The sequence below is a fragment of the Rhodnius prolixus genome, unplaced genomic scaffold (assembly GCF_049639745.1).
Source record: "Rhodnius prolixus isolate KJV_2025 unplaced genomic scaffold, Rpr scaffold_7, whole genome shotgun sequence".
In the NCBI taxonomy this organism is placed as follows: Eukaryota; Metazoa; Arthropoda; class Insecta; order Hemiptera; family Reduviidae; genus Rhodnius; species Rhodnius prolixus.
Genome location: NW_027411582.1, coordinates 40,355,226 through 40,373,846, shown reverse-complemented (window position 1 = coordinate 40,373,846; position 18,621 = coordinate 40,355,226). Strand labels below are relative to the sequence as shown.

Sequence of the window (18,621 nt, the reverse complement as noted above, 5' to 3'; positions counted from 1 at the left end):
TCTAGTGTAATACAGAATCACCAAAGTTAATGAAATATTTTCCTGAAGTAAAAGAAAGTAAAATCTAGATCATTGAATGAAAGTGGAAGACCACCATTTTATGTACTGGGTAACTGTGCTTTTATTGGTGAGGGAGTGGCTTATGGTGTTACTACGTCATCAGCAACAGCCCGCCTACTACACTCATCCCATTCTCCAATGAGATTAGCGAATTGTTTTTGGTCATTGTTTCTAGGAAAAATACTATTTAAATATTTTTTACTAATTTTTCCCCCATAGGTATTTGATAAATTATCGAATAATGTAATAAAAATTGATAGCTTAAAAATGTCTAAAATAAACATGTTTTGAACATTATATTTCCGGTTTCATACTTCTAGTGTAATACAGAATCACCAAAGTTAATGAAATATTTTCCTGAAGTAAAAGAAAGTAAAATCTAGATCATTGAATGATAGTGAAAGACCACCATTTTATGTACTGGGTAACTGTGCTTTTATTGGTGAGGGAGTGGCTTATGGTGTTACTACGTCATCAGCAACAGCCCGCCTACTACACTCATCCCATTCTCCAATGAGATTAGCGAATTGTTTTTGGTCATTGTTTCTAGGAAAAATACTATTTAAATATTTTTTACTAATTTTTCCCCCATAGGTATTTGATAAATTATCGAATAATGTAATAAAAATTGATAGCTTAAAAATGTCTAAAATAAACATGTTTTGAACATTATATTTCCGGTTTCATACTTCTAGTGTAATACAGAATCACCAAAGTTAATGAAATATTTTCCTGAAGTAAAAGAAAGTAAAATCTAGATCATTGAATGAAAGTGAAAGACCACCATTTTATGTACTGGGTAACTGTGCTTTTATTGGTGAGGGAGTGGCTTATGGTGTTACTACGTCATCAGCAACAGCCCGCCTACTACACTCATCCCATTCTCCAATGAGATTAGCGAATTGTTTTTGGTCATTGTTTCTAGGAAAAATACTATTTAAATATTTTTTACTAATTTTTCCCCCATAGGTATTTGATAAATTATCGAATAATGTAATAAAAATTGATATCTTAAAAATGTCTAAAATAAACATGATTTGAACATTATATTTCCAGTTTCATACTTCTAGTGTAATACAGAATCACCAAAGTTAATGAAATATTTTCCTGAAGTAAAAGAAAGTAAAATCTAGATCATTGAATGAAAGTGAAAGACCACCATTTTATGTACTGGGTAACTGTGCTTTTATTGGTGAGGGAGTGGCTTATGGTGTTACTACGTCATCAGCAACAGCCCGCCTACTACACTCATCCCATTCTCCAATGAGATTAGCGAATTGTTTTTGGTCATTGTTTCTAGGAACAATACTATTTAAATATTTTTTACTAATTTTTCCCCCATAGGTATTTGATAAATTATCGAATAATGTAATAAAAATTGATAGCTTAAAAATGTCTAAAATAAACATGTTTTGAACATTATATTTCCGGTTTCATACTTCTAGTGTAATACAGAATCACCAAAGTTAATGAAATATTTTCCTGAAGTAAAAGAAAGTAAAATCTAGATCATTGAATGAAAGTGGAAGACCACCATTTTATGTACTGGATAACTGTGCTTTTATTGGTGAGGGAGTGGCTTATGGTGTTACTACGTCATCAGCAACAGCCCGCCTACTACACTCATCCCATTCTCCAATGAGATTAGCGAATTGTTTTTGGTCATTGTTTCTAGGAAAAATACTATTTAAATATTTTTTACTAATTTTTCCCCCATAGGTATTTGATAAATTATCGAATAATGTAATAAAAATTGATATCTTAAAAATGTCTAAAATAAACATGATTTGAACATTATATTTCTAGTTTCATACTTCTAGTGTAATACAGAATCACCAAAGTTAATGAAATATTTTCCTGAAGTAAAAGAAAGTAAAATCTAGATCATTGAATGAAGATGAAAGACCACCATTTTATGTACTGGGTAACTGTGCTTTTATTGGTGAGGGAGTGGCTTATGGTGTTACTACGTCATCAGCAACAGCCCGCCTACTACACTCATCCCATTCTCCAATGAGATTAGCGAATTGTTTTTGGTCATTGTTTCTAGGAACAATACTATTTAAATATTTTTTACTAATTTTTCCCCCATAGGTATTTGATAAATTATCGAATAATGTAATAAAAATTGATAGCTTAAAAATGTCTAAAATAAACATGATTTGAACATTATATTTCCGGTTTCATACTTCTAGTGTAATACAGAATCACCAAAGTTAATGAAATATTTTCCTGAAGTAAAAGAAAGTAAAATCTAGATCATTGAATGAAAGTGAAAGACCACCATTTTATGTACTGGGTAACTGTGCTTTTATTGGAGAGGGAGTGGCTTACGCTGTTACTACGTCATCAGCAACAGCCCGCCTACTACACTCATCCCGTTCTCCAATGAGATTAGCGAATTGTTTTTGGTCATTGTTTCTAGGAAAAATACTATTTAAATATTTTTTACTAATTTTTCCCCCATAGGTATTTGATAAATTATCGAATAATGTAATAAAAATTGATATCTTAAAAATGTCTAAAATAAACATGTTTTGAACATTATATTTCCGGTTTCATACTTCTAGTGTAATACAGAATCACCAAAGTTAATGAAATATTTTCCTGAAGTAAAAGAAAGTAAAATCTAGATCATTGAATGAAAGTGAAAGACCACCATTTTATGTACTGGGTAACTGTGCTTTTATTGGTGAGGGAGTGGCTTATGGTGTTACTACGTCATCAGCAACAGCCCGCCTACTACACTCATCCCATTCTCCAATGAGATTAGCGAATTGTTTTTGGTCATTGTTTCTAGGAAAAATACTATTTAAATATTTTTTACTAATTTTTCCCCCATAGGTATTTGATAAATTATCGAATAATGTAATAAAAATTGATAGCTTAAAAATGTCTAAAATAAACATGATTTGAACATTATATTTCCGGTTTCATACTTCTAGTGTAATACAGAATCACCATAGTTAATGAAATATTTTCCTGAAGTAAAAGAAAGTAAAATCTAGATCATTGAATGAAAGTGAAAGACCACCATTTTATGTACTGGGTAACTGTGCTTTTATTGGTGAGGGAGTGGCTTATGGTGTTACTACGTCATCAGCAACAGCCCGCCTACTACACTCATCCCATTCTCCAATGAGATTAGCGAATTGTTTTTGGTCATTGTTTCTAGGAAAAATACTATTTAAATATTTTTTACTAAATTTTCCCCCATAGGTATTTGATAAATTATCGAATAATGTAATAAAAATTGATAGCTTAAAAATGTCTAACATAAACATGTTTTGAACATTATATTTCCGGTTTCATACTTCTAGTGTAATACAGAATCACCAAAGTTAATGAAATATTTTCCTGAAGTAAAAGAAAGTAAAATCTAGATCATTGAATGAAAGTGAAAGACCACCATTTTATGTACTGGGTAACTGTGCTTTTATTGGTGAGGGAGTGGCTTATGGTGTTACTACGTCATCACCAACAGCCCGCCTACTACACTCATCCCATTCTCCAATGAGATTAGCGAATTGTTTTTGGTCATTGTTTCTAGGAAAAATACTATTTAAATATTTTTTACTAATTTTTCCCCCATAGGTATTTGATAAATTATCGAATAATGTAATAAAAATTGATAGCTTAAAAATGTCTAAAATAAACATGTTTTGAACATTATATTTCCGGTTTCATACTTCTAGTGTAATACAGAATCACCAAAGTTAATGAAATATTTTCCTGAAGTAAAAGAAAGTAAAATCTAGATCATTGAATGAAAGTGGAAGACCACCATTTTATGTACTGGGTAACTGTGCTTTTATTGGTGAGGGAGTGGCTTATGGTGTTACTACGTCATCAGCAACAGCCCGCCTACTACACTCATCCCATTCTCCAATGAGATTAGCGAATTGTTTTTGGTCATTGTTTCTAGGAAAAATACTATTTAAATATTTTTTACTAATTTTTCCCCCATAGGTATTTGATAAATTATCGAATAATGTAATAAAAATTGATAGCTTAAAAATGTCTAAAATAAACATGTTTTGAACATTATATTTCCGGTTTCATACTTCTAGTGTAATACAGAATCACCAAAGTTAATGAAATATTTTCCTGAAGTAAAAGAAAGTAAAATCTAGATCATTGAATGAAAGTGAAAGACCACCATTTTATGTACTGGGTAACTGTGCTTTTATTGGTGAGGGAGTGGCTTATGGTGTTACTACGTCATCAGCAACAGCCCGCCTACTACACTCATCCCATTCTCCAATGAGATTAGCGAATTGTTTTTGGTCATTGTTTCTAGGAAAAATACTATTTAAATATTTTTTACTAATTTTTCCCCCATAGGTATTTGATAAATTATCGAATAATGTAATAAAAATTGATATCTTAAAAATGTCTAAAATAAACATGATTTGAACATTATATTTCCAGTTTCATACTTCTAGTGTAATACAGAATCACCAAAGTTAATGAAATATTTTCCTGAAGTAAAAGAAAGTAAAATCTAGATCATTGAATGAAAGTGAAAGACCACCATTTTATGTACTGGGTAACTGTGCTTTTATTGGTGAGGGAGTGGCTTATGGTGTTACTACGTCATCAGCAACAGCCCGCCTACTACACTCATCCCATTCTCCAATGAGATTAGCGAATTGTTTTTGGTCATTGTTTCTAGGAACAATACTATTTAAATATTTTTTACTAATTTTTCCCCCATAGGTATTTGATAAATTATCGAATAATGTAATAAAAATTGATAGCTTAAAAATGTCTAAAATAAACATGATTTGAACATTATATTTCCGGTTTCATACTTCTAGTGTAATACAGAATCACCAAAGTTAATGAAATATTTTCCTGAAGTAAAAGAAAGTAAAATCTAGATCATTGAATGAAAGTGAAAGACCACCATTTTATGTACTGGGTAACTGTGCTTTTATTGGTGAGGGAGTGGCTTACGCTGTTACTACGTCATCAGCAACCGCCCGCCTACTACACTCATCCCGTTCTCCAATGAGATTAGCGAATTGTTTTTGGTCATTGTTTCTAGGAAAAATACTATTTAAATATTTTTTACTAATTTTTCCCCCATAGGTATTTGATAAATTATCGAATAATGTAATAAAAATTGATATCTTAAAAATGTCTAAAATAAACATGTTTTGAACATTATATTTCCGGTTTCATACTTCTAGTGTAATACAGAATCACCAAAGTTAATGAAATATTTTCCTGAAGTAAAAGAAAGTAAAATCTAGATCATTGAATGAAAGTGAAAGACCACCATTTTATGTACTGGGTAACTGTGCTTTTATTGGTGAGGGAGTGGCTTATGGTGTTACTACGTCATCAGCAACAGCCCGCCTACTACACTCATCCCATTCTCCAATGAGATTAGCGAATTGTTTTTGGTCATTGTTTCTAGGAAAAATACTATTTAAATATTTTTTACTAATTTTTCCCCCATAGGTATTTGATAAATTATCGAATAATGTAATAAAAATTGATAGCTTAAAAATGTCTAAAATAAACATGTTTTGAACATTATATTTCCGGTTTCATACTTCTAGTGTAATACAGAATCACCAAAGTTAATGAAATATTTTCCTGAAGTAAAAGAAAGTAAAATCTAGATCATTGAATGAAAGTGAAAGACCACCATTTTATGTACTGGGTAACTGTGCTTTTATTGGTGAGGGAGTGGCTTATGGTGTTACTACGTCATCAGCAACAGCCCGCCTACTACACTCATCCCATTCTCCAATGAGATTAGCGAATTGTTTTTGGTCATTGTTTCTAGGAAAAATACTATTTAAATATTTTTTACTAATTTTTCCCCCATAGGTATTTGATAAATTATCGAATAATGTAATAAAAATTGATAGCTTAAAAATGTCTAAAATAAACATGTTTTGAACATTATATTTCCGGTTTCATACTTCTAGTGTAATACAGAATCACCAAAGTTAATGAAATATTTTCCTGAAGTAAAAGAAAGTAAAATCTAGATCATTGAATGAAAGTGGAAGACCACCATTTTATGTACTGGGTAACTGTGCTTTTATTGGTGAGGGAGTGGCTTATGGTGTTACTACGTCATCAGCAACAGCCCGCCTACTACACTCATCCCATTCTCCAATGAGATTAGCGAATTGTTTTTGGTCATTGTTTCTAGGAAAAATACTATTTAAATATTTTTTACTAATTTTTCCCCCATAGGTATTTGATAAATTATCGAATAATGTAATAAAAATTGATAGCTTAAAAATGTCTAAAATAAACATGTTTTGAACATTATATTTCCGGTTTCATACTTCTAGTGTAATACAGAATCACCAAAGTTAATGAAATATTTTCCTGAAGTAAAAGAAAGTAAAATCTAGATCATTGAATGAAAGTGAAAGACCACCATTTTATGTACTGGGTAACTGTGCTTTTATTGGTGAGGGAGTGGCTTATGGTGTTACTACGTCATCAGCAACAGCCCGCCTACTACACTCATCCCATTCTCCAATGAGATTAGCGAATTGTTTTTGGTCATTGTTTCTAGGAAAAATACTATTTAAATATTTTTTACTAATTTTTCCCCCATAGGTATTTGATAAATTATCGAATAATGTAATAAAAATTGATATCTTAAAAATGTCTAAAATAAACATGATTTGAACATTATATTTCCAGTTTCATACTTCTAGTGTAATACAGAATCACCAAAGTTAATGAAATATTTTCCTGAAGTAAAAGAAAGTAAAATCTAGATCATTGAATGAAAGTGAAAGACCACCATTTTATGTACTGGGTAACTGTGCTTTTATTGGTGAGGGAGTGGCTTATGGTGTTACTACGTCATCAGCAACAGCCCGCCTACTACACTCATCCCATTCTCCAATGAGATTAGCGAATTGTTTTTGGTCATTGTTTCTAGGAACAATACTATTTAAATATTTTTTACTAATTTTTCCCCCATAGGTATTTGATAAATTATCGAATAATGTAATAAAAATTGATAGCTTAAAAATGTCTAAAATAAACATGATTTGAACATTATATTTCCGGTTTCATACTTCTAGTGTAATACAGAATCACCAAAGTTAATGAAATATTTTCCTGAAGTAAAAGAAAGTAAAATCTAGATCATTGAATGAAAGTGAAAGACCACCATTTTATGTACTGGGTAACTGTGCTTTTATTGGTGAGGGAGTGGCTTACGCTGTTACTACGTCATCAGCAACCGCCCGCCTACTACACTCATCCCGTTCTCCAATGAGATTAGCGAATTGTTTTTGGTCATTGTTTCTAGGAAAAATACTATTTAAATATTTTTTACTAATTTTTCCCCCATAGGTATTTGATAAATTATCGAATAATGTAATAAAAATTGATATCTTAAAAATGTCTAAAATAAACATGTTTTGAACATTATATTTCCGGTTTCATACTTCTAGTGTAATACAGAATCACCAAAGTTAATGAAATATTTTCCTGAAGTAAAAGAAAGTAAAATCTAGATCATTGAATGAAAGTGAAAGACCACCATTTTATGTACTGGGTAACTGTGCTTTTATTGGTGAGGGAGTGGCTTATGGTGTTACTACGTCATCAGCAACAGCCCGCCTACTACACTCATCCCATTCTCCAATGAGATTAGCGAATTGTTTTTGGTCATTGTTTCTAGGAAAAATACTATTTAAATATTTTTTACTAATTTTTCCCCCATAGGTATTTGATAAATTATCGAATAATGTAATAAAAATTGATAGCTTAAAAATGTCTAAAATAAACATGTTTTGAACATTATATTTCCGGTTTCATACTTCTAGTGTAATACAGAATCACCAAAGTTAATGAAATATTTTCCTGAAGTAAAAGAAAGTAAAATCTAGATCATTGAATGAAAGTGAAAGACCACCATTTTATGTACTGGGTAACTGTGCTTTTATTGGTGAGGGAGTGGCTTATGGTGTTACTACGTCATCAGCAACAGCCCGCCTACTACACTCATCCCATTCTCCAATGAGATTAGCGAATTGTTTTTGGTCATTGTTTCTAGGAAAAATACTATTTAAATATTTTTTACTAATTTTTCCCCCATAGGTATTTGATAAATTATCGAATAATGTAATAAAAATTGATAGCTTAAAAATGTCTAAAATAAACATGTTTTGAACATTATATTTCCGGTTTCATACTTCTAGTGTAATACAGAATCACCAAAGTTAATGAAATATTTTCCTGAAGTAAAAGAAAGTAAAAACTAGATCATTGAATGAAAGTGAAAGACCACCATTTTATGTACTGGGTAACTGTGCTTTTATTGGTGAGGGAGTGGCTTATGGTGTTACTACGTCATCAGCAACAGCCCGCCTACTACACTCATCCCATTCTCCAATGAGATTAGCGAATTGTTTTTGGTCATTGTTTCTAGGAAAAATACTATTTAAATATTTTTTACTAATTTTTCCCCCATAGGTATTTGATAAATTATCGAATAATGTAATAAAAATTGACAGCTTAAAAATGTCTAAAATAAACATGTTTTGAACATTATATTTCCGGTTTCATACTTCTAGTGTAATACAGAATCACCAAAGTTAATGAAATATTTTCCTGAAGTAAAAGAAAGTAAAATCTAGATCATTGAATGAAAGTGGAAGACCACCATTTTATGTACTGGATAACTGTGCTTTTATTGGTGAGGGAGTGGCTTATGGTGTTACTACGTCATCAGCAACAGCCCGCCTACTACACTCATCCCATTCTCCAATGAGATTAGCGAATTGTTTTTGGTCATTGTTTCTAGGAAAAATACTATTTAAATATTTTTTACTAATTTTTCCCCCATAGGTATTTGATAAATTATCGAATAATGTAATAAAAATTGATATCTTAAAAATGTCTAAAATAAACATGATTTGAACATTATATTTCCAGTTTCATACTTCTAGTGTAATACAGAATCACCAAAGTTAATGAAATATTTTCCTGAAGTAAAAGAAAGTAAAATCTAGATCATTGAATGAAAGTGAAAGACCACCATTTTATGTACTGGGTAACTGTGCTTTTATTGGTGAGGGAGTGGCTTATGGTGTTACTACGTCATCAGCAACAGCCCGCCTACTACACTCATCCCATTCTCCAATGAGATTAGCGAATTGTTTTTGGTCATTGTTTCTAGGAACAATACTATTTAAATATTTTTTACTAATTTTTCCCCCATAGGTATTTGATAAATTATCGAATAATGTAATAAAAATTGATAGCTTAAAAATGTCTAAAATAAACATGATTTGAACATTATATTTCCGGTTTCATACTTCTAGTGTAATACAGAATCACCAAAGTTAATGAAATATTTTCCTGAAGTAAAAGAAAGTAAAATCTAGATCATTGAATGAAAGTGAAAGACCACCATTTTATGTACTGGGTAACTGCGCTTTTATTGGTGAGGGAGTGGCTTACGCTGTTACTACGTCATCAGCAACAGCCCGCCTACTACACTCATCCCGTTCTCCAATGAGATTAGCGAATTGTTTTTGGTCATTGTTTCTAGGAAAAATACTATTTAAATATTTTTTACTAATTTTTCCCCCATAGGTATTTGATAAATTATCGAATAATGTAATAAAAATTGATATCTTAAAAATGTCTAAAATAAACATGTTTTGAAAATTATATGGCAAAATCAGCAAGCCACTCACTACTCAAGGTCAGGCTTCGGCAATCAAACAATAGCGCGGCTACCAAGTTATGGCTGGTGCTGCAGACATCGCTAACAATAACACTTCACTCCGCTTCAGTGCCCTCACACGTTATTGTGTGCTTTACATGAGGTTCGCACATTCACTGATCTATACAAAGTTGTTAGGGGGTACACTCTGAAAAGGGGGAGTAAAACATGTTTGCGACACCCTTCTACATTCGATATTTTTCTCACAATCGATTGTTTCGTCCGTATCCCCATCTCACGCTAGTTCGTATTCTACACCACAGCCCTACTACACTTATCCGACAACGTTTTTACATTGTAAATATTTGAATTGACTTTTATTGCCGGTCTATAGCAGCATGGACACGGCATAATTTCTGGCAATTCTCTTCTTTGTTCGTACCTGGAGGGAAAGTTGATATTGAGGGATTAGAGCTGCTGGTCTCTTTGTTGACCAATAACAAGACCCCCAAAACACGCTCCTACAATTGTTTATACTCCAATAAAACTATAACATATGTGTTTATGTTGGTGGGGGGCTTCCCCCTCCTGACAAACGGTTTAATTGTAAACAAGGCTAACTATAGTAAACTGTACTCAGCCAGCTATTTCTGCTTCGGAAGGCCTCCTAGTCTCTTTGAACTTAAGTTATTCGGCTTCAAACCTCTGAACTAACACAATGTCAGTCTGTGGAGAAAAACATCCACTTCCTGCTCAATATTACACAGGAAACAGCACCGTAAATTCTACAATTACGGCTCTTTAGAATAAATTAACATATCTCTTTTCTTAGAATTACCTTAATTCAAGTTTTTTTTTTTGAATTTTGAAACTCTGATTAGCTCTCGGAGGAACTTCCGCTTTGCATACCTCCTGGACTGGCTGTGCGAGAACTCGCTTTCCTGCGGCTTAACTTTGTCAGAGCAAGTGTTGTAATCTCGGAAATTGTTAACTTCGATCACTAACCAAAAATACACTTTTTGTGGTGGCACATTCATGGAAAAAGAGTTTTGCAAATTGCTCAGCGATTTACATAACTGGAAAATCGGTTAGGCGAAATCGAGAGTCCAAAGTAGTCGTTAGGTTTCATCAAAAATCGATCCACCGGAAGTATGAATCTCTTGAGCAAGATCTCAACACAAATACACACCTCCGCTTTATTTGAAACAATTTTCATGATAATAGACTTTTATGTGAAGGTAGAGGGACTGACACGCTGACTTCTAAAGTCCCTTTGTTATGGGCGAACACATGGTAAAACTAAAAAACTTCAGTAAACATTCCAAGCATGGAATACAACTTTTGGCTCTATTTACCAAGAACAGATCTTTGTATATGAACCACAATCAGCGATATTCTTCGCGTTGTGAGGAAAAGATTGTAAATAATGTTTAAAATCGATTCTAACGGACTTCTAATCGATGGAAACAAGTAGAACTAAACAGAAAGAAGCGTGCAGAATTAGAACGTTGATCAGATATCTTATAAATGTTCACTTTACGAGAGCTAAGAGAAGGGAGATAAACATTAAGGAAGATGAACAGAGGAGAAAGCACACAATGAATTCCTTGGAGCGGCACGATTTACGGCGACGAGTGCTAAATAATAATATAGACAGTAAATGGGTGAGCTGAACTGCTTTATACTGAACAAATTTTGTGCTTACCATTGATTTTTCCGTTCAAATTAGTGGCGACAAGAGAAAGTCGAGCGAGTGTGGACACGAGGGGGAGGAAGGCGAAATTGGACTAGTCTGAAACCATTCAGTCAAATATAATTTTTGATTAGTTAAATGCGGGAAAGGTTTCCTCATCAGGTAATATGAGATTTCAGAGGACCTCGAAACAATTTGACCCGATCGCAACACCTCCTCTTACCAGGAGTAAGAGGAAGTAAGATGACGGCCTAGCCAAAACAAATATTTCAGATTAAAATTCTATTTCTAAAGAAAACACAATGCAAAGGTCAAAAGCACAAGAAATGGATACTCAGAGATGACTGAGATCTTGTGAATTAAAACAGTACAGCTGGAGTGCCCACCCTCTGAGAACTGTGTTAACGCCCAATTTAGCGACATCCGGATTATAATTGCGAAGAATTCGGCTGGTGCAAAATATCGAGTTATATCGTTGATTTTATCGCCATATCACACATGTTTTTACGGTTTCTAAATAGTTTTAAGATATTCATCCATCAGCAGAGGATATTTATCAATTTGGTACCGAGAATTTGGTTCCACTTATTTTCGTTATACACTATACTTGCTGACTTAAAAAATTGTAGAATTGTCCAGTGTACGACGGAATCAATCAGTGTAAGTCCAATTTATCTTCAGTGGTTCAGCCGAAATACTAATATCGATTTTCATATTTTACAGCTAATGCACCTTTTGCTTCCGAAGAAATACGAAAAATGGTATTCTCAGATGGGTCTAGGAGTCAGTGGTAAACAGAAGTACCACTTAACTGAATCGATTTTAATGATCGAATGATCTGATCGAAAAAGTCTCCATTCCATTTCCATTCCAAGTACAAAACTGATCGAATAAACACTTATTTCTATTCATTTTTAAAGTAAAATGATACTTCCGCTTCCCTTAATTTTTTCAAATTTGGTATTTTACTAAAGTACTGCATTGCTATGAGTTGAGTTCGTCCAGCTGATGAGGCAGAAGTGTCTGTCATGATGGAAACTTAACCTCACACTTCTCCCAGAACTGTCTCAAGCATTTTACTAGGAAATAAGTTCTAAAACTAAGTTTAATGCTCAATTCAAAGCTGTGAGATTGTTGAGCCCATTTACGAGAAAATGGAAAAAACAATTTTTTTTTTTGAACTTGGCGGACGAAACCCGGGGAAGAAAGAACGAGAATTGTGACCTCCTCCCTATGGAGTAGACAATTCATATTTTAATAAGTGTATGATTAACAAAGGAAAGATGATGCTCAATAATTTTTTGTAACGATTGATTGGCTATAATTAGAGGGGTGGGGAATCTCTGGTGGGGAGGAAGGAGAGGGGTAATTACTGGTGTTTCGCCACCAAGCTGGCGCACCTATTGGCTCAGCTAGGCCACAGGAGTGCTTGAGGAACTTTAAACAGTACAGTTATATACGATCAACATCAGAAAGAAGGGGCGGGTGTAGGGTGGAGCTAGTGGTTATGAAGCGTGGCTTTGTAAGTTGGAGATCCCCAGTTCGAATCCTACAAGTAGCTACTTTTTATTGGTTTGAAAAAATGTGAGTAGTAAATTATGTGCTTCCGCCACCGCCCATGATACCTAATTGGTAGTTGGACATCAATTGGTTGGCACCAAAAAATACTTTACATTTGTACTTTTTACACCACAAATGATTTCACAAATCTAACGAACCACCTGTGCAGTGGTATTAAGCAAGTAGCAGTTACCGTCACTAAAATAGCCACTTAGACTTGAAGAAGCATCCAAGGCTTGCAGTCACCTGATTTTAGAACAGTGAGCTCAGACTCTAAACCAAATTCCTAAAGACGAAAATTTTAATTCTATTATTCAAAAGTTTCTAATAAAATTTAAAAAATACATAATGTTGTGCACGTCAGATCTTAAGCTGGACCTGTCTAAAATTAGTATCTTATAATGTTAATAGAGGAGATGTTCTTAATAAGAACAGAAGGAGAGAATACAGTGCTCACTCTGCTCTCCCCAAAAGAGGAAAGGAATGAAATAGGGGTCTGTGGAGAGGATGACTAAATAGAAGATGACGTGTAGGAAGAGGTCTTCATAACCTATTCAACTTGACAACGGATGGGGTGGAAATCGTACAAGATTGGAAAATTATTCCGATTTTTAAGAAGGATAAAAACAGAAGGGTTATTGACAGAGACGACTGAGGAACGGCTTCAAGTAGTAGAGTATAGATTTTCCGAGTTTAGAAACAGAGGCTGCTGCTGCTGGTAGGCACTTCACATTCACTAAAGGGCACTTCTAATTGTAGACATAGACAGCTCCATTTAGGGGCCGCACAAAACAATGCCTTCAGACAGGTAGACGGACAGACTGGCTCTGTACACCCTGTTTAACATACAGTTCACATTACCGCTGGATACCAAACTGTTACATCACCAACCTTCTCCACAGACTTCAGGCCCAACTAATCGCGCTAAAGGTTTGGCATAAGTCTTACAAAACAACCTCCCTAAGCAGAGAGCTTCGCTAACTTGGAGACCGCATCAGAGTAATTGAAATTACAAAGATCTACACACTCACACGACTTCCTCTTAACGTGAATTACGTAATTAATTTTTCCCTTTATTAAAAAGATAGTTTCCGATCAGCCGATTATCTTCAAATTAGAAACTTCAGTTTCTTATGTAATTCTTGTTAATATTTATTAAGTGGTAAGATTCTTACACAATATGAAATGGCACATTAGAGGGATGCCCAACCATATCTCGCCCAAAAGTAAATAAAAATTAAATAAATATTTTACTTCCGGCTCCCGTTCGCACTCTTCAAAGTTCAATGTCAAGGAATCCATGTATTATAGCTTTCAGGACGAGTGAGTTAAATATAGCTCACATTAAAATATTGTTATTGATGTTGATAGTTAAGTGGAGTAGTTCACGAATAAGGAGAACTGGTGATGTCATGGTGGAGTGATATGAATAATATGGTCCGATAACTTCAGCTATTTAGGAGGCCAAGGATTTTATTTATCGCTGGTTTTTTCGTATCAAATTATTGTTAATTTTCCGTCTTAGCTGTGCCACAGTTATTTTATTTTCTTTGGTTAAATATAATTAGTGTATATGACCGCTATTTAACACCTTAAAAGATAATTTGTCAAAAGTTAAAATGGAGCGGCCATTAAAACACGGTAAGAGTGAGAAAGCGTGGGACTTCCTGTTAGGAATTTTCAGAGTAAATTCTCGTTTTGAAAACCTCCGAGTCTGAAAGAAAACATTTAAAAAAGGAAAATCGCGGAAAGTTCAAACAATATTATGAACAGGTGCCAGAGGGTCGTGGCAGCTGGTGGTGAAAAACGTCAATGACAGAGAGAGATGGAGAGACGTCACGTGGGGGTTTCCTGGATACTTTCAGAAAATTTTTCGCACAAGAAAATCAGGAAGTCGTAGTAGAAGGTAGACGGTTCCGTCTTGACTAACAATATTAAGTGTAATTCCATCATTCAATAAATCTGGAACAAAGACGTGGCGGGGAATGCGCCATCTAGATTATGTTAATAATAATGGTTGCCACAGGAGTGGAGAGGGGATAATTCTGCCCAAAACAACCAACTACATGGAGGATAGACCTACAAAGATTTACACATCGCCAGAAACGATTCTGTTTTTAGAAAAACGTGCACTAAACCATAACCATGCGCATATGCAAGTTGTCACAAGAGTATTATTTAAACCGGATATATACACCAGCTATGTGGAGAGGTTATAGTCCTGGTATAGACCGGCACAATAGTCACCATCAACATGATACGACGGTGCCCGTCATCTCTGCTCGCAGTACTGTTAGCCACTAATGGTAATGGCAAACAGATAACTCAGACTAACTACACAGATGGATTCGACTTCCAAGGAAATAATCTAAGGTAACATATCTGGTTATTCTGGAGACCATGATTGAGTGTTGGGGAGAATCTGAGGTAGTTACACCTCACTAAAGAAGGCTAGATAACAGAAAGTTCGAAACTACTCTCTTAAAATTTAAGATCAAATGACGAAAGGTACATAAATCAGCAAGTACTTCATTCATACTTCAGCTTGTAATTTCAGACATTTAGCAATTTACAAAAAAGCTTGTTTTATTAAAATTTTATAACAACATTTCAGCCATTTTGCTCCTTTCAATTTTCATTAATATTGTTTAGAATTTAGTAGAAGCTCAGGCCCTTATGCTGGCTATTTTCAGGTACAAAATATTTCGAATTAGGAGCTCGCCGATTTGCCCATTCTGCAGTGACTTTTTGGCATTTAAACGAGTGCCCAGCATTATAGGGCATGACTACTAAAGATGAGAAATATTGGCCAGCCAGACAAAAAATGGCTTAACGCCTCTGTCGCGGGATAGGGGCTTAAAAAGTTGGCCGAGTGGTCCATTTGTTCTGACTTGACCAGCGTAGAGAATACAACTCTGCAGGGTCTACAGCGGTCTATTTGGCAGGACGTGTTATTGACCAGTGCGTCACGTGTGCCACCATAGCAAAAACAAAATTTCATTGATAACTAATAGTTTGCCTGACTCGAAAACACCTTACACATACCCACACCCATACTAAATATCCACGAATATGTGAATCGACGCCCTTCATAACATGGGAAGAGTTGACCAGATTTCCATCATGTTTTGCAAAGTTAACATTTCTATCCAGCCCTAGAAATTGTAAACAAAACTGAGGTAAAGGAACAATTACAGCGTTTAAGTGTAACTACATTTAAAAAGGTAGAACACCAAATGTCATTCCAAGGTAAAACCGAGCCCAGTATTTAATCGACCCGCTGTACCACCGATTAATAATCGGTTGTGAGAATACGCGCGTGGGCTGCGTCTGATTTCTAAGAATCGATTACTTGACGACATGATTGTAAGCTTTTTGAAACGGTGCGTAGGTGTGAGCATGAATCATCACGGAAATTTAATTACCCCTTTCATAACTCTTTGGCATATTTATTTGCATAAATCTCTCATTAGACTGGAAATATGGCATTGATACCACTATCCAGAGGTTTCTATTTGCATTTTCATATTTTTACACTTTTAGTGCCGTGCCAACTTCTGAAATGGATTTTCACTTGTAATCAAGGAAGATTGCCAGTGTTTCAAAATTGCGAGTGAAATTCCACCAAATGTGTGGCTTTCTCAATACTTTCTTTGGAGAAGAAAATTAAGAAATCACATAACTTCCTCTTTGTAGAGAGTAAACACTTGGCTACAGGTAATCATGAAGCTTCTCTGGCAAACCAATTATAAGGTTTGATTTAAATCTCAAGTCCAACCTATTTGAATGCACGACTTGCTGAATCTACTCATGCAATTCTACAACATCCAAACCCCTAAAAGGGTTTCGCACAATGAGCTTCTTTTGGCGTTCCGAAGGATTGAAAGTGACCCACAAGTTCCCAACTAATTTGTCTACCTGATGGCTAATGATAGAAATATCGTTCATTAATTATATATTTATAAAATGGCGTTGATTGCGATTGGAATGGAGGTTAATAAATCAATACTGTATGAAATAATGGCCAAGACTTTTAGCAGAACAGGGTTCTATTGTCCTGAATGTGGGGAGGGGGTAAGTGACCCAGTGCGAAAGTTCACACACACCGCTGTAGTTCGCTGAAAGCTCTGAACTTCTGTGAACTTTATGCCTTCCACATTCGATGATCGATCTGGACTGCAACCAAAGCCCTTCTTCATTCAACGAACTGGAGACACTTCCTTTTCGATCCTAATGCGCCGCCATTCGCCATGTCTTCAAACTAAGAATATCTACTAAATTTATATTGGAACAGTTGACAAAACGCTCCATCAGTAGAATGAAGGTGAAAAAACGCACTTGCGGTTGAATGATTTCTGCCGAAACCTTAAGAATCGGAAAAGGCAGCGCAACCAAAACAAAGTTTGAGCTTTCTTTGTGTATCCAAACACACACAGCGCTTTAGAACTTTTTAATATTCAGGTGACCCAAAATTTCACACGATCGCAAAACTTCCACTCGCCACTAGTAAGAAAGTAAAAACTCACCACTTATGTCACAATCTACATCAACAAATCATCTTTTTTACATAAAACCTATTACATGCTCAATAATTAAATAAATAAAAGCTATACCAAGAGTGTTACGTAAAGTGATGACGTCATATAGACTATGCAAAAACTGACATACTCTCATCACGTCTTACTGTAGAGTTCTCCTTCATTGATGTAATCTTCCGTCACAATGAAGAAATTAAACTTTTTATATTATCAATGAATTAATGTGTGACGTAGTAACAAACTATTCTTACGGCTCTGCCATAATGTTGCCTTAATTGTGACCTGTTTCGGCCAACTCTCATTGCCTTCAAAGATTGCCTCAAATGAGGCGGTGTGGCGTATTAGATTTCCACACTCACAAGAATTCTATTCCCCTACACCCTACACTGATATGATTGGGTTCGGGGTGTAGTATCTATGGTGAACTATTTCTAATTCAAAGAGACCAGAAGTGAAGATAGCCTGTCGGCTGGCTCGTCACATAAAAAGGTTGCCTCGGCTAGCATTTTATTTTATTGCTCAATATACAATTATGTTACTTAGAACTGTAAGAGGCTGAACTCGTTCCTAAATGTTTAATTATGGGAATAGTAAGATTAAATAGTACTCCTAATGGGAGAGGGGATGGACTAAATCTAGAAGGCAGTAATTTTGGAGGAAGTTTTTGTAGACGAAAAACGCTGGCGCCATAAATTTCTATTTTATTGTTTACCATACGTGTTGGAATGAGTTGCGAACTAACTTCAAATCGCAAATTATGTACATGAATTGCGTATAATCTGGTAGGAATTTAGGTTGAAGTTCACAATCATTATAGCCACACAATTATCCTGTACATATTTTCTTAGTTATTCCTTCAAACAATTAAATAATGGTGGCATAAAAACGAAACTAAAATAATCAAGCACATGAGAAATATGACGCAGAGTTTGACTATCAAGCTTGTTTGTGTTTGAACCGCTCAGATGAAAACCGTTTGTTCATATAATATTTTAGTTCATGGTAATGTTTGTACAAATGAGCCATTGGTACATCCTCCATGTTGGATAATTGCGAGGACGACGTCGATGGGATAAGGTAGGAAGTGACTCTCTGCCATGAGG

At 34.6% G+C, this 18,621-nt stretch overlaps 1 protein-coding gene across 3 annotated transcripts in view; it reads right to left on the bottom strand.

Moving 5' to 3' along the window:
• Frl (formin-like protein) overlaps nt 1-18,621 on the bottom strand; it is a 115,364-nt gene that overhangs the window by 65,826 nt on the left and 30,917 nt on the right. The gene's annotated exons all lie outside the window — the stretch shown is intronic.